Consider the following 22,767-nt stretch of genomic DNA (forward strand, 5'->3'; position numbering starts at 1 on the left):
AATCATAGAACACCACTTGTCAGAAGGCCCATGAAAAGCTATTAGGAACTTCATGAAACTCATAGTGAACCTCCATTTACTTGAATTAGAATGGAATCACATGAAAGATGTTAAAAGAGAAAAAGCTCACCACTCCTCAGGCTGGAATGAAAGCAATTTTCAACCTCTAATAATCATCTCTACCACCACACCTACGAAAAATCAGTTGGTCAATGATGGTCAGGTAGAAACACTTAATACTTTCTTGTCCACTTACAACGAAACTGATAAATACGTGTGTGTACCCACAAATGCAGACTAGCCTATTTCATGTGCATTTGACTACATCCCCCTTTGCTTGCTGGTTTTCATTTATCAATCACATTCTGAGCTTACAAATACTTTACAATTATGACCTTTCGGTGTTCAACACAGTTCATACTATAAGGGGTGGATGTCCCCCTGTTAAGCAACATATGTGTCACTGAATAAGGTGGCAAACTTCAAGGAAGTTTTGCATGTAGAAATATTTATGAACACCAACAAAAAAATGTTTGTTCTGAAAAAATACCTTGATTAGAATAGGCAGGAGCCTGATTTTCACCAACTTGCCTATTCAGTCTGGGTAGAGCAGGTGTGAAACACCCTGTAATTGATCAAGTGGTTACATCTGGTCTGAGTCCCAAATGAAATTATTAAAAAGAATAAAGAATGAAAAAAACAGTGAAGACTGGAGATAGGGCAGAGTATTTCTCTTCCATGGAGACCTGTTTTTTTGATGCTGCTGCTTAGATCACTTAATGTTCTGCTGCTATTAGTTGCAATCCTTGTCCACGAGTCCTTTTAAGACACAAACATGTGATTTTATTTTGGAACCTCTACTGGATTTTGATAAGCAAATATCATTACAGATGCTGTCATTGGCAAATCATAGCACATCTTCCTATGCAGTTCTTTCAGAGAGTATCAGCCTATCACCAATATTAGACTACAGCAGCCTTGCTGCTGTGACAAATTTTAAATTAAATTTTTAAAAGCGCAGGAAGATAATGATTTCCAATAAATACTGTGAAATTCACTTCCTATGGTAGTAAAAGACACACAAGTTACAACGCACTAAAATTTATACATTTGCTGCGATTCACCTTTAAGGAACGCAAGAGGAAAGTTAGTGATTTTGAATAGATGATGTGTTTTATTTTATCGTTTGGAAGCCTGCCCATTATTCAGGATCACAGAACTCATGAATTGATGATCCAAAGGGAGGCTCTTTTACTATTGCATCTCATGCGTTGCCTCTATAAATATTTTTTTATTATTATTCTGCAGTTTTTAGATTTGTTTTATGGTTGTGGTTATTAATGTTGCATCTCTGACTGTTAGGAGGATTCATAGCTCTGTTTGAAGTCTGACATGTCTGGGAGATTTGCTTGTGTATGTAGTTTTCCTGCAGTAAACCAATCTACTGGACAGGGATGGGAATATTGTGCCTTTGATAGCAGGTATATTTCTGACTACAGTTGGTGGGAATATGTGGCTTCAAACAGAACCAGCATCCCCTAAAGTTTAAATTACTGCAAATATGGGATGTGGAAGCTATTTGTATGTGATTGCATAGTCTAAACAAAGAGCAAGGAAACAGCTACTGCTATTCTTACCAGAGAGTGAGGATTGGGCATGAAAATCTCATGCTTCCAATTAACTTCTCTGGGAATTTAGAGGATTTTCCAGCCATAAGACAAATGGTGTCTTCAGTTCACCCAAACTGTGCATCTAAAGGAGATCAGTGTTATTAATGGCATTGACCTTTTTTTTGTTGTTTTTAAAACCTCCATTGGTTCTCTACTGCAAATGCTACTGTGATTATATTGAGAGACTCCTCCCCCCGCCCTCGAGAAATTTTAGAGCCAGGATGATACTATAATCTTGGAGGATGTCATTTTGTATTTTACTTGCATCTTTGGGGTGTAGGGAAATGACAAAACACAATGATGAAAAAGATGCAGCAAGACTATGGCAACAGGAACTTTAATTTCTCAAGCAAGATGTACTAACTTGGAGTCCGCAACCTACTGCAAATCATCTCTAGCACACCAAATGATTCGCACTCATTTAGTGAGTAATTGGATAGCTGCTGGTGCAGCAGCTTGACAGCGAGGTCAGTCAGGAACTGGTTTATCCAAGTAGGCTACAGTAAAAGAAAAAGTACAATTTTTTAAAAAAGAATAATTCCCAAGGAGGTAAGATAGCTCCTCCCCTCCAGGCATGATTTTCACAACACACGTTTCCAAGTTTCTTTAAGATTATTTCCTCTCAGAGAAATACTCACTAGAGAAAAGGCAGAGGGAGAAAAAATATGCAATTCTACTTACAGGGTTTTTTCTCAACATCTCATTCTAGGGGTGATGAAGATACCTTGGGGGAACTTTACACTTGGCAGCTGCATTTAAAAGTAGCAGACCCCACCTTTCAAAGAGAAAGAAAGACCATCTTTAAAAGCCCTAACATCATATTTAATATCCTCTCCACACCAGGCATGTTTTGCTTGCCTTCTGGCCTTTTTTCCTCCATGGGAAAGGAATATCTCTTTTGACTGAAAGACCCCCAACAAGCCCGAATGAGAAGGCTGGTTCTTACAGAAAAAGCTGACTATGGTCTGGGCTCTGGCTCTTGTGGAAGCTTTGTTATTGACTTCAGCTGGGCCAGGTTTTCAGTCGTTGCCTGTGTCAAGTTTGGCAGGGATTACTGGCATGAAACTGAGGGAAGAAATCAGATTGCTTTTCTACACAAATGCCCAGATGTCCAATGTGTACGTAGAAAACTGGAAGGATCATAAAAAAGGCTAATCTTTTAGACATGCTTAGCAGGCCTGGTGATGCTCCCACCGAGGCTGTGGGAGCTGACTTGAGGAGCAAGCATGTTATGCCAACATGAGCACTTCACCTCTGTCCCTTGTCAGGTTTCCTTTACAGCCATCACAGGGCAGCTATTTCTTCACTGAAAGGCTCCAAATGAAAGGAACCAGAGTGGCCCAGGAGAGATTTAAGCTGGTCACTGCAAATTGATTCACTCAAGTGTCTCTGGTGTGAGGATGTGCTACTTCTTAAGCAGCAAGAGACAGGGAAATGAAATGAAGAGGTTGTAAGGCTGCTCTCAGGAGAATGGCAAGCTAACAAGAGCAGATTGGTGTTAATTTAGCTGAGAAAAGAAGCCTCTTTTAGTGCTTGTGGATTTGAGACTCTAGCAACAGGTTGGTGAAGTAGTCATGGGAAAAGAGTGGGAGGGGGAATGCTTTTTCTTAAGCGATTGCGGAAGTGTGGAAGTAGGTTACGGTAGGCTAGGGAACATGAAGAAAAATACATAAGAAAAAGGCAAACATAAAAAGGGGGAGAGCACAAATCGGGGAGAATGGCCTGCTCTTTGCTACTCCTGAAGCATCTCCATTGGGAGAGTAGGCAGAAAGTCACTGTTCTACTCCACAAAATTAAAAACAAAATAAAACAAAACACAAACAAACAAAAAAAAAACTGTAAGAATACTCCTGCTCTGTAGCAGGACAGACCCCAAAGCCTCTCTTTGAATGGGGTTACACTGTTAATGCAGAAGCACAGTATGGCTTTGCAGCAGCATTTATTCTTACCATATAAGACTGGAACATGGTGGCAGGAGCAAGATATAATTTTGTCTTTATAACAGACTTGAAAAACGTGTCCTGTAGCCATGATTCCATGTACACTGAGAAGTTAGCACTGCCACTGGAAAAAGCAGTTCCTTGTCATGCGCTCTGTAGTTCTCCTATCTAGTCCAATGCAAAACCCCTAAATAGCCAAGCCAACATAGGCTTGAAAGTGTAACAAGTGTAAATGAGGAAGGAACAGAAGGTTAAAGAAGTCTTTCAAAGTCTTAAAGTGCATCTGAAACTATGATTCAAGAAAGGTCTTTTGTAAAGAGAAAAGAATCTCAGCCTAACAGGTACTTCTTTCTGGACAGCCAGAAGTTTCTGATTAAAAGCTGCATTTAAGAGACACTAAACATAACCTTGAAGAGGAGTACAACTACTATCTGACAACATGACACAGCATGTGGATTTTTTAATACAGTATATCATGTCTATGATGGTAATAATAATAAAAGTGTAGATGATTTTGAGTCCTTTTGTATTATTCTGGGGCTATTGCTATTCTGGTTTGTACTGTCAAGATAAAGCAGAAACAAATGGCTATCCAAGTGCTGAGTATCCTTGAGAGAGCTAAAGAACAATTTTCTGAAGATGGAGAGAAGGATAGATTGGCATGAGGTAAAAGAGACACCTGCTTCAGTTCTTTTTGTTGATCCAAAGCTTCTGTTGATTCAAGGGATAAAAGAAGTCCCCTGATGGGATGTGCCAGGAGACACTTTTAATCTTTTTGCTGGTGAGAGAGAGATTCTACTGCCAGCACTTGCAGTATGAACTTCATCCAGTGTTTATTGTGTAAAGAGACAAGATGAAGGGGCAGCCTCCCCTGCACCCCTGTCTTAAATAGAGATGAGCCCAAGCTAGAACCTAAGATTCAAATCCTTTAATCTTTTGGAAAAAGGATAGAAAAGAGATACAGGTCCAAATCTATAGGCTCAGATTAATGATTACATCTTTGGATCCCAGAAGACCTTTATTTTTATTTTTAAAGTGTTCAATATCCTGAAGAACAACTGGTGTATTGCAAATTTAACTCAGAGTAGTGAAAAAGCAGCTTTCAAAGTGTCAGCTGATGAAACACTGAGTGAAGCAGAGGCCTGGGGACTTTCCTAAATGACATCCTAGATTTAGGGCAGTATGAGTTCCAAATACACCATCTGGAAATTTCCATATCACCTGCCTGGTTACATGAGAGAGATTAATAGCTTCTTATTGCTCTCTTCTGTACAGGACAGAGAGGACAGTAGTTGCATTTCCTTCAGTTTCCAAAGAGGTTAACTCGTATGCTGATCTGAAGAGTTAGCTGAAGCCCCGTCCAGTAGGAAATGAAATTCATACTGCAACTAGGTATCTGTCATGCATCCTGATTTATTCTCACTGATTACATCAGGAATCAAACAGCAGCAACTAAAAAAAAAAAAAAAATAAAAATTGAACAGAGCCGTGAGCAAAAATCTCTTTGAACTAGCAGCCAGCCCAAAAGCTCTCCAGGCTTTTTCTCTGAAGCTGTTCTACCCGACCTTCTCTACCGGATGTTTTTTTCTTTGTAGGTTTGTTGTTCACTTCTTCCTTTTTTTTTCAGTGTCTCTGTCCTTGCCGTGGTTTCTCCTGCAGATACAGGAACTGTCCAGCAGAACAAGAAGGGGTGAAACAGTTCTGCACCTGGGTGCCTGAGCTCCCTCTTTGGGGTGTGGAGGTGAGGTTGCTTTCATATCAGCTCCCCCACATGTGAAAGAAATCACAGCTAATTACTTGCGTATTTTTTTGCAACTGTATTGAAGTGGGGAACTGTGATCAGACATTCCTCCAGATATTGGTTTCGAAGAGATTGAACCAAGTATAGAATTGCACAGCTATTTCACCTTTACCACTCGGGGCTCAAAATGACAACAATCCCATAGTGCAACCACTGGTAAAGCCTTATTTGCCTTTGACTTGACAAACCTGTGAGTTTTCTGCAGGATGTACTCGACCCCACTGTATTCAGGAGACTGCCCCATGCAACTTATCTTAGAAGAAAACAAAGCAAAACAAAAGAAAAGAAAAAACAAAAAACAAAACAAAACAAAAAATTAATTCAAGACAAAATCAATATATTCTTTAACAGCTTTGTTGTTAGCAGTGTGCTCCTGGTTGGTCAACTTGGTCTCTTCTTATCAAAGCAACCTACTGAGAGGTTTGTACACACCATTTCTTCCCTAACTTTTTCCTATAAATCATTTGGCCTAACTATTGTTGTATCAAACTCTAACGTAGATTTCTCCATGTCATCAACTCAGAACAAGGTCCTCAAAGTTGGTGAAAAATTCAGCTCACTTGAATTTGTTTTAGTGTTGCAATCTCTTATTAACCCAACATGTTACCCAAAATTTACTCAACAAGTTTATTTACCTGTTGGGTAAATTTTGACTGTGTTGGGAGACATGGCTATGATGGCTTCAGTTCCTGCAGAGACCCAGGCAAATCTCTGCATTCTCCGTATAATCCCATTTGCAAGGTACTGGTGGACCAGTGCTCTTGCAGTAATTTAGATTTCAATATCATGTTTTGTTTGTTTGTTTGTTTGTTTGTTTTTGTTTGTTTTTCTGAGCTACTTGTCTACATAATGCCTACATTCGACCCAGTAGAATTTTCTTTTATTTTAGATAAAGGCTTTGCAGCCCCAAAATGCCCAGGAGTTTTACAGTCATCTTATAACTTACAACTTAATCTCCCCTGTTTCTCATTTAACCGGTCTCTTGAAGTATCATGTCTCAGCTTATATCCTTCCCACAGTAGATGAATGAGCAACACTGAACATCAGAGAGAGGCAAACACTGTAATGCTTTCATGAATATTCATCTGTGTTTTGAAAGAAATTCTGCATTTCCTTGGTTCTAATTTTCATGCTATAAATTTTCTGACAAGTAATATCTGTACAGAAATATTTGCCAAAACAGCATATACTACTATAATAGCATCAAGTAGTACTAGAATGTTAAAATTCAAGTGAATAATTGATATTCACATCAAAAAAACTGAATCAAAGAATTATCCAATTGAGGAAAGAAGGCAAGCCATGTGATCTTTGTGTTAAATTGGATCAGACTGAATTTCTTTTTTGAAAACCTGCAATAAGCTGCCTGTGAATGAGCCTAAACTTGAGTTTCACTAACTGTAATTCATTCTGAATGACAAAAAGACTTGCAAAAAACATGTTTATAAACAATTTTCAAATGGAAAATGAAGCAAATGCATTTTAAAAAGTATTTACCCTGAAATACTCTCTGAGCTGAGCTGTGAGATAAGTTACTGTCAGGCAATCCAGAGCGGTGCTCTCCCTTTGCATTCTCCCTCACTTAAATCATGCCAATTCGAGGAGCAAAAGATTGTGCTTTGACCCTGGCATGTCAATCTTCTGCTTATCCGTGCAGAAGACTACCTCAGAGTCAATGGGCTCTCCTTATTTAACGTACTCTTTCACTCCCTGGCCAAAGTGTGCCCATATAGGGAGTTAAATTATCCACGAGTATTCTTGCCTCACCCACTGACCTATATTACCATGACCATTACCCAAGGTGATGCTTTAATGCTATTTCCACTACAGTAAATGAGTCTTCCCAGGGCTACGATACCCTTTATCAAAGCATTACAAGCTCGTGCTCAGTCACCTCGGGGCAGGCAGAAGGCAAAAAGTCCTCCCAGAGAAAAGGAGGCGATGGGGGTGGTGATGCATCCTGTTAGCAAGATGAGGGAAAGGATGCCAGGCTGCTCCAACCAATCTGGCAGGCCATGTGCTTCACCTGGACAGCAGCGCTGCCAAAGCGGGTGGAGAAGATGGGAAGCATAGTGAGGGCAGCAGGAAAACTGAAGCTGAAGGAGGTCAAAATGCCAGCAGGCATGGGAAGAGATAAGATGACTCACAGTGAAAGATACTTTGTGTGCAAGGAACCATTCAGAGCAAGGGGAAACGCATCCATCTGACAGCAAGGGGTTTAGAGATCTGTTCGGATCACATTTAAAAAAGGGAAAAAAAAGGCTAAACAACACAATACTGCATGTTGTAGGACAGGAATAATTGGAGGATTGCAGTCCATCACCTGGCATGGCCGGGTGCAGCACAAGCACAAGCAAGGATCCATCCTGCTGTAGGAGATAGGGTCCAATAGGCCTTGAGCCTCAAAAGAGGGTAAAACCTGAGGGTCTGTTGGGTCAGCTTTCCTATGTTTTTTTTTCTCAACATGAGCCCTAAGTGGATTAAGGAATTTTGATATCCTTTGGCTCACCCTGTGTCCTTTCAAGAGCCATGTGTGGTGCATAAGTGTAGGAATTCCATTATTTTCATTAGCTTCAGTTATGTTATCCACACATTAAATGTAGTAGTAGCTTTCTATTTAAATTCAGATCCAGTGCTTGTCTCCCTTGCCTTTGTGTCTCCTCATGAGCTGTATGATACCAGAATCCTTCATGAATCAGTGTCAGCATACTTACAAAAATCTGGCTTTGATGTCACTTCTCCTGCTTTTATGTCACTTCTCTTGCTTTTTCTGTCTTCTAATATCTGAGCTAGGAGGAGAGCAGAAAAATCGCAATACAAACCAAACCAGCAACAAAATCCTACACTGAAAACATGTAGTACCCTATTATTTGGAGAGAGACCTTTCAAACAACAGTCTTTGCTTGCTGTGCCTTTACATGCACAGAATTGTGAACACCCCCGTTATTCCCTAACGAAGTGATCCAAGAGACTGGTTGCAGTACACTGTGGCTTTTTAACACAATCCGCTTGCAAGTATGCAATGCAGAAAAATGTTATTGAGCAGTGTATTATGGGAATTATTTCATCTTCCTACACAATGGCAAAGCCATTTATCAGCTCAGATCCATTCATTACCCTTTTCTATAAGACAATATCTTTCTATGCAGATACCACCTTCCAAAACCCTGGCCATATTGTGCAAAACAATAAACACTGGAGCTATCACTGAAAAGCATCTTTCCTGGCTTTGCCAGCAAAGCTTTTCTTCTGGGGAAATATGCGCAGACAGGATGCTCCTCCTTTTCCTTCCCAGTGACCTCCAATCCAGCAGCTGTCCGAGGACGAGGGGCCTCCCTGAATGTTGTGATTGCAGCTCAGCTGGGCTTTATAGGCCCTGATTAGTCCATCTAAGGGCAAGTAGGATATTTCATAGGCTTTTGTCACCCATGCAAATACTGGGTTATTTCCTCCTCCATACAAATTGTATTGCAGCTAAAAAAAAAAAAAAGTTTTTTTTTTTTTTTTTTTTAAACACCCAGAAAAACAAACCCCCTTCTTGCTAATTTGTTTACTCATTGACTTTCATTTAATACAGGAACTGGCGAAGCAGTCCCTGAGCTAGCTCTTCCAGTATCAGCACATCAGTATTCAGGAGTCCAACTGCTGCTGTTTGCAAATCTGTGTAGATGAATGCAGTCCAAAACGTACAAGTTGGACCTAAACATTAAACTCTGTTTACTGTAGAATTAAAGGTAAGTCTTGAACAAACAAAGGGTGAAAAATATGGTTCTACAAATTTGAGCAAATATAAATTTCTGATTTAAATATGCTGGGAAAAATGATCTTCCTACTCTTTCTATCTCTGACATTGCCCTGCTTTCACATATATTTCCTCTGCACAGATGTGTCTGGACTTACAAAAGTAGATTTTGGAAGCTAGGTCTCTTAAGTTGCAGTATTAACTGTTCATCACTTAAGCCATCATCTGTAAATGTTGTGGCCAAAATTCAACAGTTGATGCAGAAGATTATGCAACTGAAGCTCAGCATCTTCCACCTGACTGGCAAGGGCCCTTACTACATGCCAGCCTTCATGCATAAGGGGAGGATACACACCAGAGCCCAAAAGTATACTTATGATCCTGACATGCAGAATGCTCTGCAACGGCTTGTGACATGAAGTCCTTCAATGAAGCATTATTTTCTTGGACTTGTTGGGTAATATAGTCTCTCAGATTTATATTATCTTTTTTACATATGGTAAGCGTTCCTTGCTTCAAGTGTATTTGGCTTATCTCAGGATGATTTTAAATGCTCTTCTGAGTGAACCCAGTGTAATACGCTGGTGTACAAATGACAGAGAAAGGCCGTCAGTGATACTTGTTTGTGTTACTGAAGCTGGATAGAGAAATTTTGAAGAGATGTTATGTACTAGCATTAAAAATATCTCACCACCTGGCAGATTTGGAGGCCAGCCCAGGGTAAGAGTGGGACCTCTAAGCACTTGAACTTCACACTGATGGAGCTTGAGTTGCATATTGACAGTGATGGAAATGAACCCTAGACCAAAAACTGAAGTGGAGAGGAGCAGTTGAGCTAATGCAACAGCTACCCAAAGAACAGAGCATTGCTGGAGTCACTGGCATCACTACTCAGATTGCTAGTGAAGGGAACACCAGCCTCTGGAGGGAAAAACACCATCAATGCCACTTCCACTCTGGCAGGCAGGTGCCTGGGGAAGAAACATGCATCCCAGGAAATATCTTTTGTATTTCAAAACTGACCTCTCTCCCCAAAATGCACTTCACAGGGCACGGTGCTGTCTGAAGCACACAGAAGTTAGTGTGTGAGAAACTGCAGAGATAAGCTGTTAAAATGCAATCCCAGAAGAAGCTGTACGCCTACTTAGTTTTGTATTAAGCAGGGGAACAGAAGGCAGTAATAAGAGCAAATTCTTATTGACTGAGTAGGATTTTGATTATAATAACAGTCCTTCTGTGGGTAGCCCCTTCATTGCTTGAGCAATAGACGGAAATCAGTCCAATCCCTGATCCATAAGAAGTGTGGATCTGACCTTGGCTGGCCTGTTGGATGCCTGTAACACTCTCCAGGCATAACCCTACCAAGTTGGTTCTGCTGTGGGTGCCACGCTGCAGCTGTCAGCCTGCTCCTCTGTGCGGAGGATACAGACAGATCCCTGTTTTTGGTGCTAAGCTGATGATTTCCATCTTTCCTTCAATAGAATTGAATAGTTTAATTGCCCCAAAAGCAAATCACAGGTGTATTGATGTTTTTTAATGTTTTTCATCTGTTAACTGGGCTGTTGTACATTTTGCCTAGTGTCCACAGTTGAAACACAGTCATGTAGCCTCAAGTTGACAGAGGATCCTGAAGAGAGCAAAGGAAATAATTTCTCCTCACATCACTTCTATTTGCCTGGCCATATGCAAGCTGCTGGCAGATAGGGGGCACTCTTTCTGCTGCTTCTCAGAGGAATGGTTGTCTAAACGTTTCTCTGAAGAGGCAATGCATCTCGTCCATCTTTGTTCCTTTCTGGCTCAAACACAGAGAAAGGACGTTGGCCAGACATGTATCCTACTTATTCATAAAGTTGGTAAAATTGAGAAACAGACAGATTATCCAGTAAACTACTAATTAAGTGTGACTTCAAATTACACAGTATAACCTAAAGGCTCAGCCTGAGTTATGAAACCTTAGCATCCAGTCAGGAAGAAAGGATAGAAGCTTGGCTTTTTGTAGGTATCAACTGCTACTTTGGGTGCCTTTGGCTTTAGTCTAGGCTGAAATTATGAAGTCCAGCTTTACAGAATTAGTTGTATTTTGCATTTGCTTGGGTCAAGTCTGAATTTCATCTGCAATCAAATAAAGATGTGGAAGCAGGACAATTATTTAGGAAAATGAAAATGCGAAGGGAACTCTTGGACACCGTGCTTCTCTTCCCCATCTTACTGCATGCAAATAACAGCTTTCCTTACAATTTCCAGCAGAAAGTGTTTGGAACACTCATTTTGACTTCCTGATTTGAGTGTGTGCTTGACTCTGCGCAAGTGGCTACAGTTACCAAAAGCGCTGAAACATAATGCTGTGCCTCAACATGAATATTCAAGTTCTTTCAGGAGGACACCGCTAAGATCATTACAATTGCTAATTATAAAAGTGGTAGCCAAAACTCCCGCTTCCTTCTATTATTCTTACATCCTGCAGATGTCCTGATTTAGCCAGTTAATCATCAGATTCTCTTGGGAATCATCTGGTTGTTCAGTGCTGCCTTTTTTTTTTTTTTTTTTTTTTAACAAAAAAAGTTGCTTTGAATTTTTAGTGTGGTGTTTCTCATTTTCTGAAATGTTATGTTTCATTTCCTAAATATTGTTTGTGATGTTGTGTTTCTTAAATACAGTGCTTGGCATGTGTGCATGCACTTAAAAGGTCCCTGAGGCATATTTTAGTTCCTGGGAAACAAGAACATATCCCTTTGGTTAAAGCAGATATTTCATTGTGCTTTCAATCATAATACCACCTGCTCACTCTCAGCTACAGCAGGTCTTTCAGTAGCTGTGTCATGCAGCTTCTGTGAGTTTTGTTTACATCTCAAAATATTGCTCCTTCGTGGCAGTGTTTCCAAGACCTGTACTGAAGGCTGGGTTGGAGTTGAGCCATTCTTTGAAACGGCGCCTTGTGCAATGATGGTTGGGGGAAAGATAAGCAGAGCGAACGACTGGCCAATGTCCCCTGGCTATTCCAGCGCTTTTGTGCTACCTGTCAGCTGCAGATATCTGAATGCCTTCTTATCGTTTCATATGCTCTAATTTTCCCCTAGCTAACGAGCTAGCATAGGACTGCCATACTATAATCTGTGAGGAAAGGGATGTGAGGGGAGGAAAGGTCACGCGTTAGGAAGCCGTAACCCCGAGGCCTGGAAACACGTAAGCATTGTGTTATTCCGACTGCCACAAGAGGCTATATTTGTAAAGCATTTATGCTGTATTATGTTTGTAACACACTGATGGTGTGGTATTCACTGCATGGCATAATCTGACACCGTGAAAACTCATATCCTTTGAAAAGGCCACTAATGGAGAATGGGAATAGAGATAATTACAGGAGTTGGCAGAGCTAAACCATCAGATCACAATAGCAAATTTGGCCACAGAATTGATTAGCAGCATGAGAGACTCTTCTACATCAGAACAAGTCCTATTTTTCCTCCTCCTCTCTTTCCAACAAGCCCACAGAGCTCAGCTCCATGGTTGCTGTCCACGGATTATTCTCTGTACCTAACACATCTCTTTTGTTTTTGGTTGCTTTGTTTGTTGTTGTTGTTTTTTCTTCCAATAAACACTGCAAAAATGCTGTGTTTATTCCTTCAGTGTAGCTCAATGCATCTGAAGATAAATTCTCTCTTTCCCCCTGCAGAAACACAGACCTCTGTGCTGCATTACCACTAAGGATTTGAGTCCCAAGCTGTGCGTGTAGGGGTGCAAAGCACAAATCTCACTATGTTTATGTTATTTGCTGATTTTTCAGTCAAGCCTAAAACTACTGATCGGTCACCTTCCTGAAGCACTGGAACTCACTCTTCAGAAGCTGACCCCAGGGACACACTCCAGGCTCTTCAGAAGTGATAGCCAAAGCCATGGGAAGAGGAGAAGCATGAAAATGGAAGAGCAATGTGAAAAGCGAGAGATAGGTGGGTAAAGTGGGTGATAAAAGGGATAGCGGGGCAGAGGGAGAGAAAAGTAGCTCTAATGAACCTTGAAAAAAAAAAACTCACACAAAGAGAGTTTTAGGAAATAAAAAGTCAGTCTTTATTTTTTTTTATTTATTATTTTTTTTTCTGTGGATGAGCCCAGAAGAAAAGCAATGTAAGTATGTTGCATGGATGGCATTCACATCCATGGAATTCACATTATCCAGTTGTTGGGAGATTTTTCCTCCTTATGCCCTTATGTCTGTGTGGTTTATGATGCTTTTTTTTAGAGCAGGTACTGAAGCCCCAAAGGAACTGGGGTTTCACCTTGTTGCTGTCTTGCATGGCATCTTGCTCATCATGTGCATCAGTGTGAAAAACTGCCTGTGGGATTCAGCAGCAGGCAACACCTGTTTTGTGCTGGAGTAGGTGCCTGCACAAAACATCAGAAGCCAATGCCGTCAGCATCCTCTCCCAGGCCATCCAGCATGTCCATAGTACAGACTTTCCCAGTCTCTCGAGCCCCACCTGCATGTCTGAACCTCAAGAACAGCCCTCTTCTCCCAGAGCCCTGTTGTGCACCAAGCCACCGTGTACCCATGGAAGCAGCTGGTGTGCAGGACCAGAGCGAGCTGGTGTGCAAAGTCCCACATGGGCACTCAAACCTTTCCGCCCATGTTTGCTGTTATTCACAACTGCTGAGGGTTGAAAACATACGAATGGGCAAGGAATGGGCATTTATGATGCCATGTGAGCCCCAGACCACTGGTCAGGGTATTTGATCTTCCTTTGAGTTTTCCTGCTAGGCACGAGAGCCTTGGCAGCCACCCAGCAGCCATCCCCGCCTGCTGGATAGTGTCTTCATGCATTGCCCATCCTACTCATCTCTTTTAACCTTGCCTTTATGCAGCATTTCACATCTGTGCTGCGTAAAATCTAATCCTTAGGTAGCTTTCTTAATCGTGGTTGAATTCATTAGCCCAGATTCTTCTCTTGGTTATGCGAGGTAAATCCAAATGTTTTCCCAGGTATAGCTCAGAGGAGAACTAGGTTGATGATGTTTTGAACCTCTTCCTTTTATATAAACACTGGCTTTGGAACAATTCCTCTCTGCCTTGCGAACTTATTTTTCCCCATTTGGAAATACTGAATAAACTGAACAAACTTGGCGGCACATTAAAGCTTGTTTGAAACCACACACAAAAGATTTTGTGCAGCTCAAATGCCATAGAAATGTGTTCACATATGATTGAACATAATAGTCCAAGATTAGAAAATCCAGCAAGAAGCAGGGGGATTAAGAGCATGCTCCGGTGAAAACCTTCATAACTCTGGATGAAATTCAATGCAGTGAGGTACCCAGATGAGAGTAAGTATGCTGAATTGTATCCCCCTACCACAAAACCGGCAGTGTGAAAGGAAAATTTTACTCATTTCACTTCCACTGTTATCCTGTATCTAGGCATGAATATAAAATTTTTAAGCCTTGCAGTATTAAAGCTGTATATTTGTGTCAGCAAATTGTACGTAATCTGTTTTGTAAATATTAGGAGCTCTAAACCCTAGGGCCAAAAGTCTGCAGGAAGATGCACAGATACAGCTCTGACAGTCTTCAGCTGAAGTTACACATAAAACAACAGAAATCATAATTGGCGGAGCCAAATCCATTCCTTTTATCAACATAAAACACCAGAAAAAATAAATTGGGCTAAATTTTGATCTCAGATGCATTATTATAATTGAGATAATAACACAGTCAGCTGAGTTACAGTCATTTAAAAACACTGTAGCAAAACCAAGCAGAATTATAGCTGTTTGTTGTCAAGCCTTAGAGAGCTTCCCTCCTGAGGAAGTACTGGGTCTTCAAAGAAAACACTAAGACTGATGTTAAAAAAATAAATTCCTACCTATATAAAGAATTTTGTGCATTTTAACAGACTAGAGCAGCAAAGCAGTAAGTCACCAAACAGATCTCACATGCAATTTTTCCCATTCACTCCTCCAGAAGGATAGGCCTGTGAGATCAGCTACACTGATGTGTGTTGTTACATTTCACTAGTGAGATTAATAAATGAGATTGGATTTTTTTGCCTATCATATCCTGAATAAGATAAAATGGTATATCCCTCATCTGAAATATTTTAAAATTTAAAATTAAATTTTAAACTTTAAATTTTAAATTTAAATCCTTTAAACTAGGAAAGAAGGGGGATGGGGCTGAAATAAGTCTTGTTGGAGCTGTACCAGGGGGAACAATGGCAAGGCCAGGGGAGAAGGCAATGGCCCAACTGAAGTGCATCTACACTAATGCACGCAGCATGGGTGACAAACAAGAGGAGCTGGAAGCCATCGTGCAGCAGGAAGGCTATGACTTGGTTGCCATCACGGAAACATGGTGGGACCACTCTCATGACTGGTGTGCTGCAATGCCTGGCTATAGGCTCTTCAGAAGGGACAGGCAGCACAGAAGGGGTGGCGGTGTGGCTCTCTATATTAGAGAGTGTTTTGATGCTGAGGAACTTGAGGCTGGGAATGATAAGGTTGAGTCTCTTTGGGTTAGGATCAGAGGGAAGGCCAACAAGGCAAGCATCCTGGTGGGGGTCTGTTACAGACCGCCGAACCAGGATGAGGGGACGGATGAGGAGTTCTACAGGCAGCTGGCAGAAGCCGCGAAGTCGTCAGCGCTTGTTCTTGTGGGGGACTTCAACTTCCCAGACGTATCCTGGAAGCACAACACAGCCCAGAGAAAGCAGTCTAAGAGGTTTCTGGAGAGCGTGGAAGATAGCTTCCTGACGCAGCTGGTTAGAGAGCCTACCAGGGGAGGTGCCCCGCTAGACCTTCTGTTCACAAACAGTGACGGACTGGTGGGAGATGTGGTGGTCGAGAGCTGTCTTGGGCAGAGTGACCACGAAATGGTTCAGTTCTCTATTCTTGGCGAAGTCAGGAAGGGGACCAGTAAAACCGCTGTCTTGGACTTCCGGAGGGCTGACTTTGAGCTGTTCAGGACACTGGTTGGCAGAGTCCCTTGGGAGGAGGTTCTGAAGGGCAGAGGAGTCCAGGAAGGCTGGGCACTCTTCAAGATGGAAATCTTAATGGCTCAGGAGCGGTCTGTCCCCACGTGCCCAAAGACGAGCCGGCGCGGAACTAGACCGGCCTGGCTGAACAGAGAGTTGTGGTTTGAGCTTAGGAGAAAAAGGAGGGTTTATAATCTTTGGAAAAGAGGGCGGGCTACTCAAGAGGACTATAAGGATGTTGCGAGGCTGTGCAGGGATAAAATTAGAAAGGCCAAAGCTCATCTGGAGCTCAATCTGGCTACTGCCGTTAAAGATAACAAAAAAAGTTTTTACAAATAGATCAACACAAAAAGGAGGACTAAGGAGAATCTCCATCCTTTACTGGATGCGGGGGGAAACTTAGTTACAAAAGATGAGGAAAAGGCTGAGGTACTCAATGCCTTCTTTGCCTCAGTCTTTAGCGGCAAGACCAGTTGTTCTCTGGATACCCAGTACCCTGAGCTGGTGGAAGGGGATGGGGAGCAGGATGTGGCCCTCACTATCCACGAGGAAATGGTTGGCGACCTGCTACAGCACTTGGATGTACGCAAGTCAATGGGGCCGGATGGGATCCACCCGAGGGTACTGAGAGAACTGGCGGAGGAGCTGGCCAAGCCGCTTTCCATCATTTATTGGCAGTCCTGGCTATCAGGAGAGGTCCCAGTCGACTGGCGGCTAGCAAATGTGATGCCCATCTACAAGAAGGGCCAGAGGGTAGACCCGGGGAACTATAGGCCTGTTAGTTTGACGTCAGTGCCAGGGAAGCTCATGGAGCAGATTATCTTGAATGTCGTCACGAGGCACTTGAAGGGCAACCAGGCGATCAGGCCCAGTCAGCATGGGTTTATGAAAGGTAGGTCCTGCTTGACGAACCTGATCTCCTTCTGTGACCAAGTGACGCGCCTGGTGGATGAGGGGAAGGCTGTGGATGTGATCTACCTTGACTTCAGTAAGGCTTTTGACACCGTTTCCCACAACATTCTCCTCAAGAAACTGGCTGCTCGCGGCTTGGACTGGCGTACGCTTCGTTGGGTTAAAAACTGGCTGGATGGCCGGGCCCAAAGAGTTGTGGTGAATGGAGTCAAATCCAGTTGGAGGCCGGTTACTAGTGGAGTCTCCCAGGGCTCAGTGCTGGGGCTGGTCCTCTTTAATATCTTTATCGATGACCTGGATGAGGGGATCGAGTGCACCCTCAGTAAGTTTGCAGATGACACCAAGTTAGGTGCGTGTGTCGATCTGCTCGAGGGAAGGAAGGCTCTGCAGGAGGATCTGGATAGGCTGGACCGATGGGCTGAGGCCAACTGTATGAAGTTCAACAAGGCCAAGTGACGGGTCCTGCACCTGGGGCGCAACAACCCCAAGCAGCGCTACAGGCTGGGAGATGAGTGGTTGGAAAGCTGCCTGGCCGAGAAGGACCTGGGAGTACTGGTTGATAGGCAGCTGAATATGAGCCAGCAGTGTGCTCGGATGGCCAAGAAGGCCAACAGCATCCTGGCTTGTATAAGAAGCAGCGTGGCCGGCAGGTCTAGGGAGGTGATTGTCCCCCTGTACTCGGCTCTGGTGAGGCTGCACCTCGAGTACTGTGTTCAGTTTTGGGCCCCTCGCTACAAGAAGGACATGGAGGTGCTCGAGAGAGTCCAGAGAAGGGCAACAAGGCTGGTGTGGGGTCTGGAGAACAAGTCTTACGAGGAGCGGCTGAGGGAACTGGGGTTGTTTAGCCTGGAGAAGAGGAGGCTCAGGGGAGACCTCATCGCTCTCTATAGGTACTTTAAAGGAGGCTGTAGAGAGGTGGGGGTTGGTCTATTCTCCCACGTGCCTGGTGACAGGACGAGGGGGAATGGGCTCAAGTTGCGCCAGGGGAGGTTTAGGTTGGCTATTAGGAAGAACTTCTTTACTTAAAGGGTTGTTAGGCATTGGAATGGGCTGCCCAGGGAAGTGGTTGAGTCGCCGTCCCTGGAGGTCTTTAAAAGACGTTTAGATGTAGTCCTTAGTGATATGGTTTAGTGGAGGTTTTGTTAGTGTTAGGACAGAGGTTGGACTAGATGATCTTGGAGGTCTCTTCCAACCTAGACGATTCTGTGATTCTGTGATTCTGTGAAAATTTCAGTGCCGGCCTCCACAACTCTGCTATGGAGCTTTCCCTTCCAGTGACACATTTCTATTCTCATGAAATCAACAAGAAAATATTTCTCTATGATTTTAGAACCATCCTATACTTTTGTAATTCTCTAAGTCTCTGGAAAAGTACCAGTTTCAGAAAAAGAGTAAAAGACTTCAAGATGAAACTTATCAATCAAGCCATCTTGCACAATTTTCCTCTGCACTACAATGTGACAGAGACCTCTTGTTCCCATTTTCATGATGAACAAAAGAATAAAACAAATCATGTAGTTCTAGTTCAAGATGGCCCTGACCTGAACAATTTCATCTTTGATACAGATTTTAAGGTGGAATTGTTTATTTTATTTATTTATTTATTTATTTATTTATACTTTTTCCTCTTCAGGGAAAAAGGTTTCCTTCATTTTGCCTCAGTTGTTTTGAAAACTAGCCTATGGATCTAGAACTGTGGTCCAGAGCTGTCTGATCTCAGGCTGAGGAATGGGTTCATCTCCTTTTATCTCTGTGATTTATAGTGTTGTGTTGCAAGGACAATAAAGTGTTATTACAATTCAGTGTGTGTTACTTCTCTCTAAGGAAAGGGCAACCTATTAGGAAAAAGGCACAAAACCCAATGTAATTTGAAAATAACACAGCATAACTGATATTTCTTTAGAACAGGCTTATATGGAAGGCAACCAGAGGTTAATTGTGCAAAATAATATTACTGCACATCCAAATGCCATTTCTAAATGTTATAGTACATTAAAGTATACTGCAGTGAATTAATAGTCCTAACAGTGATGATAAGCATCAGTGGACTTGAGGAGGTATCCTGCAGCTGCTTTCTGTCAAATATAAGTAATATTAAGGAAACAAGTATATGACTGCTTTTGATCAGAGTTAATGAGACATTAACAGTGAACAAAAAGACTTTAAAACAAAACTTCCTTATTATATTTAAGCAAAATATTGCTAAACGCTTTTCCTGTAGTGACAGAGCAGGAGGGACTCTATGAAGGAATTTGCCAAGCCAGTGTAATGTATGTGTTGCTTTCCCATTCAAGGTGTTGCTAATGGGGCTAGCTCATGCCAAGCAAATTTCCATGCAGCCTCGGTTGGTGCAGCCTGATGATCTCTGCACACTTTGCCAGCACTGTCAGTGCTGGGTGTTGGTGCAGCATTCCCAGGAAGCCTGGCCTCCCTTCCAAGATGAGTAGTCAGCGAAAGTCAACTCAGTGCAGCCACGGGCGGACAAATAACTCTAGCCAATGTCCACATCAGACTAGTGGCTTTCAAGTGCTGAGGAGTTAGGAGAAACAGTGTAGGAAATGGTGACTGAGTGTCTGTCCTCACAGCCTTGTACCTTTCAGTGTCTGCTGGCTTGCAGCACTGGAGGTCATCTATAAAGAAAGCTCTTCAGTGCAGCAGAAGGGTAAGTGGACTTTCATGTGAAATTTTCTAAGGTAGCCAGAGGATTTGGAGGCCTTTTATCTATGTCTTTTCAGTAAGTGTAGGGTATGGTCTCTGCTTTTGAAAAGTCTCCCCTGGAAAGGCTGCAGAAATGCATTGGAAATTTTGTCACTCGTGGCTCTTCCATGGCCACAATGCTTATCACTGCTGGGCAGATCTGAGGAAAAAAAAAGGCAAAAGGCTCCTAATGGGCTGTGTACTGTTTCAGGATATGTGAGGATTTATTTATAGACCACATCTGCAGAAACCCAGATTGCAAGCCTACCAGCAAAGGCAGCAGTGTCCCAGGTGTGGACTGGAGTTACCTGCTCTGAAATTTGGATGAAGATTCTGGAGATAATGAATAGAAGGGACACAGAGTTATTTACTTCAGGAATAACAAGTTCTGCTGTGAAAAAAAAAACAAAACAAAACAAAAAAAACACCATCACCAACAAACAAACAAAAAACTCCAACCCTCTGAAGATTAGCACACAAGTTACCATTGAATGATTGTAGGAAGAAACTTAAATTTCTCTGAGTTTCTCTTGCATTTGTCTTCAGGACAGAGCTCTCAAGTAATGAGGCACAGCAACTTCCTCAGACTTTCATATGTGTGTTGATCTATTATTGCCTTAAGCAAAAAGGTACAGCATAAAGCAAAGTAAATAGCTGCATTACAATGCAATGCACACTCTGGAGCGTTGTAATTGTAGACATAATTGTAACAGCAGGTCTGTGTTGTCCAGCTAAATAGAGATCTGCAATTCAGACCATGCAGAATGTAGCGTGGTTTGCACCTCTCGGTAGCACAAATCTAAAGTGAGAATTTCACTCTCAGTGTGTCTACATTGCAACTTCCTTTGCTGTGAGGTATTGCCATCAACTGCAAGGATAAGCTCCTACATCAATTCAGTGCTAATAGGACTCCATGGATGTCATCGCCCAAGTGTCTCGCCAATTAAAGTTTTTAACTTAGTCAGTCCAGCATAAATATTCTTTAATACCAATTAACACCATCCATTCATCATTGTGATAGTTTTATGATTATGCCAGCTTTTGCAGACCTTGGAATACACAGTGTGAGGGGAAAAGCCCACAGCCTGAACGAAACATCTTGTTGTTGAAATAGCATCCTGACATTTTTATGTGTAATGTAATATCAGAGAATGAATGAATGCTCCAGGATAGATGTTCAATTAAATCTCTTGTTTTCATTCCTGAAAGACCACCACCATACGTTTTAGATTTCTCTGCTCTACTATATTATTAGGAGCAAAATATATTATTAAGATTATTTAAAGAAGGCATCTCTTCCCTTTAAGGTACTGGCAGTACTTGGGGGTATTATTTCAACCCCGTTATGTTACTTCCCCCAAACAAGGTTGTAATTACAGAGTAAAGGCGAAAAACAGATTTATAGTTTGAGGAGAGTGAAGGCAATAATCCTAACAAATTGAGGACAGAGCCTAATAAAAAACAGTTATGATTTTTGCCTTGTCCCTGACTATGTAATTTCCTTGTTCTATCTGTGGGAGGACACACATTGCCTGAGCTACTCCTGAGGCTCTCCAAAGTCATCCTTCACTCTTACATTTCAGCAGCAAGCACTTACAGCAAACTTTCATTCCATCTAACAGCTGTGTATTACCTAAGAAACCTCAGCTGCAGGATTGTTCCATGTGATTCTTGGGACATAAAAATGATTGTTTTTCATTGAAATGTTCTGGTCCAATTTGACCCACAGAGACCAGCAGATAGCGAGTGTCTAACATAAAGCGTTTTCAGATGACAGGAGAAAAGGACTGGGAATTAGGAGGCTGAGGGTATTAGTTCTTGCTTTGCTACTGGCTGCCTGCATGACCTTGGCCAAACTGCTTCCTCTCACACATTTCCCTTCCCTTGCTCTCTCGACTTCATTTGCAAGCTTTCCAGTTTTGTTTTCACAGGCGGTGGCACAGTGCAATTCCACCTAGGAAAGGGCACATTTACAAAACCAGGCAGTCTTTCTCTCTCTCATTAACTTCAGCAGTCTTGTGTTGTCATGGGGTTTCACAGGGCTTGTTTTGTTTTTTCCTAAAAAGGGATGAAGATCCGGCACATCAGCTGCTGAAACTGTACCTTTTTGTTTCAGGAGAAAGTAATTTTCTGGATTTTGAGCCCACTCCCTCCTTCCCCCTGCTAACTGCAAGCACAGCGAGGTGCCTGTGGAAGGGATGCTCACAGCCCCAGCACAGACAGGTGGAAACAGCCGGTGCTCCTCCTGCCCCACACCAAGAGAGCAGGCACGTCCCCTGGCTTTAGGAAAGACTATGGACGTGGCTCAGATGTATTCAGACATGAATTTGGTGGAAGGACTACAAGCGAGATAAGAAAACAGCAGAGATGCGAAGGCTCCCTCATGCCTAGATTACACCGGGATGTGTATCCAGATAATTTTTTAGCCTGCTGCGGTCATTACCACATTTTGAGGACTTGAGTAATTTTCCTCCATCACTGGATTGATTGAAGCGGGGTGATTTCTTCTGTCTTTCCCAGAAAGGGTCACTAGAAAGGGTAAGTTCAGGCTGGCCCATTTCAGCAGGTGACAAAAAGCCACTTCAGACACTTATCTGATGAGGAATCTGACACCCTGCTTGATAAAGCCAAATCAACTGAGAGTGCAGTGAGAAGCTGAGACTCCTGTAAGGACACAGGCCTTAGATCTCTCCTTCTCCTGGGCCTCTAGTCCTTGGTTGGTAGGAGAGCCCCGGGATTAGGCTGGGGAGCAGCCGTGGAAAGGAGCAAGGGAGGAGATCCGTGTAGGGCAGGGAGGCGGTGGCAGGGAAGGAGGAACCAGCCTTCCTGCAGGTGGAAGCAATTAGGGAAGAAACCCTGCCCTCTCCTGTGCAAGTTATTAACAGCTGTTCCCAGGTGTTTTTTTTATTAATAAAATTGTGGCCTAATTATGCCACCTCACTTGGATTTTGTTTTACTTTCTATGCTTCTGGGACAAGAAGCAAAATATATTCAGGAGAAAAGAGAAGATGGTTTTGGAGACAAAAATCCATGGCATTTTTAAA

At 42.4% G+C, this 22,767-nt stretch overlaps 1 long non-coding RNA gene across 1 annotated transcript; it reads left to right on the forward strand.

Annotated features, from left to right (window-relative positions):
* The first annotated feature begins 5,218 nt into the window (after positions 1–5,218).
* Positions 5,219–13,128, forward strand: LOC121065476. The gene is made up of 3 exons (XR_005817091.1): positions 5,219–5,351; positions 8,989–9,145; positions 12,938–13,128. It is a non-coding gene; the product is annotated as an uncharacterized LOC121065476 (long non-coding RNA).
* Positions 13,129–22,767: the final 9,639 nt, after the last annotated feature.

The sequence above is a fragment of the Cygnus olor genome, chromosome 2, assembly GCF_009769625.2.
Source record: "Cygnus olor isolate bCygOlo1 chromosome 2, bCygOlo1.pri.v2, whole genome shotgun sequence".
Classification (NCBI taxonomy): Eukaryota; Metazoa; Chordata; class Aves; order Anseriformes; family Anatidae; genus Cygnus; species Cygnus olor.